This window comes from Melanostigma gelatinosum (genome assembly GCF_949748355.1).
Source record: "Melanostigma gelatinosum genome assembly, chromosome: 1".
Classification (NCBI taxonomy): Eukaryota; Metazoa; Chordata; class Actinopteri; order Perciformes; family Zoarcidae; genus Melanostigma; species Melanostigma gelatinosum.
Genome location: NC_136634.1, coordinates 21,745,907 through 21,753,083, shown reverse-complemented (window position 1 = coordinate 21,753,083; position 7,177 = coordinate 21,745,907).

Here is a 7,177-nt window from a genome sequence, read left to right as displayed (position 1 = left end):
AAAAATTGCAGCATATTGCCAAGAAAAGAGAGACTACAAAAACAGAAGGACAGGGAAAAGCAGCAAGCAGCTCAGGGTAGCAGCTCTCTTTTATCTTGGATCAGGCCATCAACTATTAAAACAAATGAGGGAGAATCAGAAACCCTACCTGGTCCAGATGAGCCCACCACAGATGAGGAAGGACAGACAGAGTGTAGGACTGAGTTATGTTCAGGGGCAGCAACAGAAACAGTTTTGCCTGAGGAGATGAGTGAAGAAGAGGGTGAAGTGACCGCAGCTCCCTTTACATCACAGCAAGGGCATATGGAGGAAAGAGCGGTTGATGAAAGTGAGAATGCAATTTCAAAAATAGCCACCATGCCATATCCTACAGATCCGTCCCATGTTGAAGCATTTCACATCAGGTGCAATGAGAGTTACATTGCTATGTGCTGCAGTGTAGGGCCCTGTCTACCAGAAATGTTTTTTCCCAAAAATGCTGAGGGGCAGTCATTCCAAAAGCATTGGTTTTCTGGAAATGTGTGGCTGGAGTATTCCCCAAGTGCTGATTCAATGCATTGTTTCAGTTGTCGGCTTTTTCTACCTGAAGATAGATATAAAAGCAGAAAGGAATGGAGAAATGGGATCAGAAAATGGAATACTGCTCTTGAAAAAATTAAGCACCACTCTGTCACAGAGGTCCACATGACAAGCATGGTGAGGTGGACCCATTACAAACAAAAGGCACTCCAGACTTCATTTGAAGTATCAGATGTAAAGGGAGTGGAAGCCAGAGAGCGAGAGAGGCAAACAAACAGAGAGATACTGACCAGGTTAATAGATCTGACAGTGTATCTCGCAAGGCAGGGGCTAGCATTTCGAGGTGATAATGAAAGTAACTCAAGTCACAACCGTGGTAACTTTCTGGAACTCGTTCATCTTTTTTCCCGCTATGACAGTGTGCTGAAGGTGCATACAGAAAATCTTGAAAGAGTGAAAGTCACCAAGAAAAGGCCCCAGGTATCAATGCTGTCAAACAGAAGCCAAAATGACCTGATCACAGCACTGGGTACCTACATCAGGAGGGAGATCCAAAGAGAAATCCAAGAGGCTGAAATGTACTCGATTCTCGTGGATGAGACCACTGATGTTTCCCACAAAGAACAGGTGTCATTTGTAGTGCGATATGTACATAAGCAAATAAAGGAAAGGTTTCTTGAAGTTTGCAACGTTGATACAACAACAGGCCAGGAGTTGGAGAATACTGTAGTCTCCCTTCTACAGAGGAATGGTCTGGAGCTCAAAAATATGTATGGCCAGGGCTACGATGGAGCAGCCAACATGAGTGGCATGTACAAAGGCCTTCAAGCCAGAATACGCACACTCAATGAGAAGGCCCTCTATGTGCACTGCAAAGCACACTGCCTAAACTTGGTCCTGGTTGAAGCCTCCAAATCGAATAAGCACTTTGTGACCTTCTTCAGCCTTGTGGAGAAGCTGTATGCCTTTTGCAGTGGCTCCTCAAAACGCCATGCTGCTTTAGTTAGATTGCAGCAATCACTGCATCCAGAGGGACACATTGTGGAGCTGAAGAGGCTGTCAGATACCCGTTGGGCTTGCAGGGAACAAGCACTGAAGGCCCTTCAGAGAAATCTGGAAGCTATAATGATGCTCCTCAATGAGATCTGCGAAAGACATCCACCTGACCTGGCCCTAGGGGATGCAAAAATGTACAAAAATGCGATTAACTTCGCATTCATTCTCTGCATGGAAATCACCACCCCAGCATTTGAAGTCACTGCTCTTGCATCAAATGCTCTGCAAGAAGAAAGCCTGGACCACTCCACAGCCTACAACCTAATTGATGGTGTAATTCACACAATACAAGCATTGAGGTCTGAGGAGAAGTTTGCCGAGATATTTCAAGGTGCATCAGAGAAGGCAGAGGCTCTCAACATTCCTTTACCTACTGTTGTGCCTGGTCAGGAGAGGAAACGGAAAGTGCCAGTGCGTTTCCAACACAGCACAACTGCATCGCAAGTGAGTGATGAGATTGACTCTGTGGAGTCATACTACAGGTTGAATGTGTACTACACATTTATTGATACCCTGACTGCAGAGCTCAACAGGAGATTCCATGGGAGCATCACTGGAAGTCCAACTGGTACAATCATACGGTCCTTCCACTCTCTAACAGTGTGTGCCAACTGGACAAGCACCCCAAACCCAGAGGCAGAGGAAGCTTTCCATGTTCTTTGTGACTTCTATGAGGAAAATGAGGACCAGCTGAAGACAGAGCTAAAGGTGTTCCACTCCATCTTTCCCTCGAAGAACCTGCAAAAAATCCTTGCCATTGTTGAAGAGAACACTGGCCAGCTCATCTTTCCAACATTTGTGAAGATGGTAAGGAGCTATGCAACACTGCCAGTGACAACAGCTTCAGTGGAAAGATCCTTTTCAAAACTGAAGATAATAAAGACCAGGCTCAGGAGTCTCTGTGGGGAAGAAAGACTCTCCGACCTTCTCCTGCTTGCCATTGAGCAAGACATTGAAATAAATCACAGTGAAGTAATACAAATCTTCCAAGAGATGGCACCAAGGAGGATGCTCCTGTGAAGATCCTTTAATTTATTCAGAGCAGAGTTTTAAGTTAGAATATTTTTTTTATTATTTAACATATTATTTGGTTATACAATATGGCCTTGAATGAATGAACCTTTACCAAGTCACAAGTACCAGCGAAATTGTAGCCATCAGCCCGTCTTTGTTTTGTCTTTGTTTTTGTCTGTCCTTGTTTTTGCCTATTATTCATTTATTTATTCAATTTGATAATTTGAGTTAGTATTGGTTGCGTTAACAAAAATAAATATATACGTTGAAAATATCCAACTGTGTTATTCATTTATTTATCATTATTTTAATTTCATGTATAATTTTGGCGATGGGTGCCCTTTTTTTTGCTTGAGCACCTGCCCCCCAAAATATCTGTGCACGTGCCTGGTCAACATACATATACCGTATGTAGGTTTGAGAGAAATAATTTGACCAACACAAGATTTAAAGACCTGCATTTTATTATGCAAAACAATTGGACACATTGAAATAATAATGTCAGCGTATTTAAGGACTATCACTTTAATAATCACTGGACACTACACACAGGGTTGATAAAAATAGCTATTTAATATTTCTTTATTTCATTATAGTATTGTCACATAGCATAATACATTCAAACAAAATAAATAAATTCAATATCTTGTGTATAAAAAAACCACAGACAACAACCATCCATGTGTTTGCATTTATCATGTTGTTGCAGTCAGCTTTGGGAAATAGCCCTTTATGTTCACAATAAGGGATTTTTGAATACACCTCTTATGTTTACAAACAGACAACCATACAGTTATATGTGATTAAATACAATAAAAACACATTGGCTGCATTTAGAGCAATATACCAATAAGTAGCATTAATTTACATAATTAAAGCTGTTCTCATTAAAGTTCCTTTCAGACCCGACTCAAGCAATTGCTGTGTAACATAATCAGTAAACATTCTCCCCCTGAAGAGTGACACAAAGAGCCTTGGAAGACTTTCGATGCAACAAATACCTGAAGATTATAAGTGAAACACCACTTTACTTATTTAAATTGTGTAGTGTAGGTGCCATTTCATGTAATGCAAATTACAATTGTTGTTACTTTGTATATTTCATTTGTGGTTAACACCAAAATCTTACAGCATAGTAGTTACCGTAAATGGAATTTCTGAGCAGTTTTCCGAACAGAAGTGCTTGCCATCCAAACGAAAATCTAATTTTAAGAATTTAAGATCCCAAATCACATCATGAATTTTCTATGGTGTTAAAGTTCTTGTCGTCTTAATAGTATTTTGGAGGGATTTTAGACCATTTTTATGTAGTTACTATGTCACTTCATTTCTTAACACAGAAATAATGAGTGCGAGTGTACTCTTTAATGTTGAAAGAGAAAATAAAATCAAATTGCACAGGATTTTAAATAAGTGTGTTTTTGAAAACAACGATGGTAACAACTGCTTTGGAAATATATATCACAATAAACACATTTGGCCCAAAGTAATGAAGGGATAATGAATTGGTACACTATAAACTGACTAAACCAGCAAGTCAGGATTTGCAGGCATTGAACCAGACTTAAACGAAAGTATGATCTATATATGTATGAATATATTGTATTCCTCAAAACCTGACAATTTAATACATTTCATTTAATAGCAACAAGATGGCCTCGAGTGGAAAGAAATAAAACAGTAAAGCCGACACAACCTGAGAGGCAATCTCATACAGAAAACAAAGACGGAAGAAACTGATTTGAGTTGAAGTAAAATCTTTTAGTTGGAAGTGTAAAAGATTTGGATGTTGAGTTTCAGGTTGCACTTTAACAGCTTTCTTTTCTAGCATGTTCAGAGCTGAAATTCTGAAAGGAGCAACTGAAAATCCTTCAAACCATCCTTGGATGCCAATTTAGTTTTCTGTGGCAAAATGTAACAAACATCGAACTGTACTTATTTTTTTCTCGATTATTTAACTATTTAAGACAAATGTATTTATTAAGAGAATAACTGTATTTAGAGAATAAATAGATTTGGGGCCTGAGTATAAACTACAAAGAAGTGGGACTGTGAGGACGCTTCATATTTGAAATGCTGTTGGTCATCCTTTAAGATTTGAACGGTAAGTATAAAAATGCATGACTTGGACGGAGAGAGATGCATGAAATGGGGCAAACATGAACCAACTTGTTTTGACAGCTTTTGGATGTATGCAATTTGGGCCAACAGCACAGATCTAGATAATGATGCTTTAACTGTAAGCTGCAGGTAAGAAATGCATTGTCAACAACTGAAGAGGGAAGAGAAAACAGTAGTGGCTAAGGGACTGAAAACCTTTCCACAATGCAAAACAACAACAAATTTCAAAATAGACTGCCCGGTATACCTTCTGCAATACACACACCCCACACCCTGGGATCGGACCTTTGCTTTTACTTTTACACTGCACCCAATGCATGTTTTAATCCTGCCATGTCACCCAATGTATGTTTGGTCTCACATGCCTTGTCTTGTTTCACTGAATAATTAAACAGTAGTAAAAGTATGCCTGTAGGTTTGAAGTTCAGTCCATGTACATTGCTTTAGCTAAAAGAGGCGTCTGGCTATGGTACAAGTCAGCACAGGTTTCTCAATATAATAGCACTACAATGTGTAGTCTTCTCTTCCTGCTTCTTGTTGGTTTCTGAGGTGAACCTCACTGGTCCAACGGAGCACATCGCAGGCTTTTTGGGCAGAGATTTGGCAAAGCCACAGTGATCAGCGTCGTCTATACATGTGAACACAAACAAATCTCTTCCAAAACGTGAAACCCAAGTATCAAAGCATCAAGCTGGACTGCCATCAAGAAAAAAATACTTAAGGCTTCCTTTGAGACAGAGGATTGGAAGGTTCATGAAATCGCCATTAATATCGTTGCTGGACATACAATATCAGTCTGCTTTGTCTGATGGAGAGTGTTTGTGTCTTCATCATATTAGATAGATTTGGCAAAGACTTGTTGATGTCCACAAATCAGACCTGAATGTTCTTGTTTCCGTGTGGATTGTCCTTTTACCCCTCTCAAGGGATATGATGATACCAATCCCCCATCATCAGTATCAACGGTGAGAACTTCACACAGCTGGCCTCTTCTCAGCTTTTGGTGTGCAAGTCCGTCTATCTGCCTTTCCTCCAATGGGAAACACTGCAGTCTGAAAAGTAGACAAGAAGGGAAACTTGAGTCACTCTAATAAATATTCCTTTTTATTTCGGCATATGTTTAACGGGCAATTTTTATGGATATTAACCTGGGGCAACTCAGAGCTACTCAACTTAAGTTCAAATTCATTGTCAGGTTTTAAATTGTTGAGGAGTTACAGTGAAAGTAGTTGCAGCTGTGCTTGATAAACTACACAATATTGGTGGTGTTCACAAGATGGTGCCTAAACCACAGAGACTCGGACCACTGTAGCATGTTATTATATGGTTTAATTTCCAAAACATACACAGACGCCCTACTTTTTTATGTGCAAGCAAAGTACACATAAAAATACCACCAGCAGACAAAGGAACAACTTTTTCCCGAGGCCATAAGACTAAATAAATAACGAACACAAACACACATGCAATCTAACACCTGTGCAAAATGAAACCTCTTTATTGTTGTTTTCTAAGACGAATATTTGTATTGCTTCTGCTTTCATTTGGTTGTATTTATCTTGAATATTTGGCCACTGCATATACCCATCACTTATTATTTACAGTAGATTACTTCACATATTGCTGGGTAACTATAGTGAACCAACCAAGAAAGCTGTATTGATATAATAACATCCTAATATACATATTGATTGCATTTTGTATTAATCTGAATTTGCAAAGTAACAAAAACTGTTAGATGAATGCATTGGAGTAAAATGTACAATATTTGCCACTGAGAGTAGTGGAGTAGAGCTACAAAGTAGCAGAAAATAGAAAGACTCAAGTAGGTGAAGTCAGGTAATTTCGGACAAATAAAGTTCTACATCTTGAGCTTGCTGAGAGCAAAGGTGGACACATACTCAACATCCTCCATAGTTAGGCTAATAGTATTCTTCAACCAGCCATGGCCCTGCTGACACCTACTACGATCTTCATGATTAACATTATTAATCCTATTACCGACACCATTAATGCACAGTACTGATTTTGTCTCTTCCCCGGAGTCCTTGTGCTTCCTCTCCTCACAGGTTTCCATGGAGCATGGTTTCATCTGGACCCTGGTCCTTCTTCCTACCATGGCCCTGCTGACTCCAACTGCTAATATCACTTTTATTATTACTCACATTACTATTTCATATTACCGATACCATTAATGCACATTATTGACCTGCTTCTTCACCAGAGTCTGTGCTTTCTCGCCTCACAGGTTCCTGTGTATCCGGGTTTACCTGGACCAGGTGTTGCCTCCTGTCGTGGTTGTGTCATACATTGAATGTGCTGTAATTACATTGAATGTGTTGTAATTCACTATCCTGTTCCACACATGACATCATTGCACTTCTGTCCATCCTGGGAGAGGGATCCCTCCTCTATTGCTCTCCCACAGGTTTCTTCCTCTTTCCTCCCCGTTAAAGGGGTTTTTTGG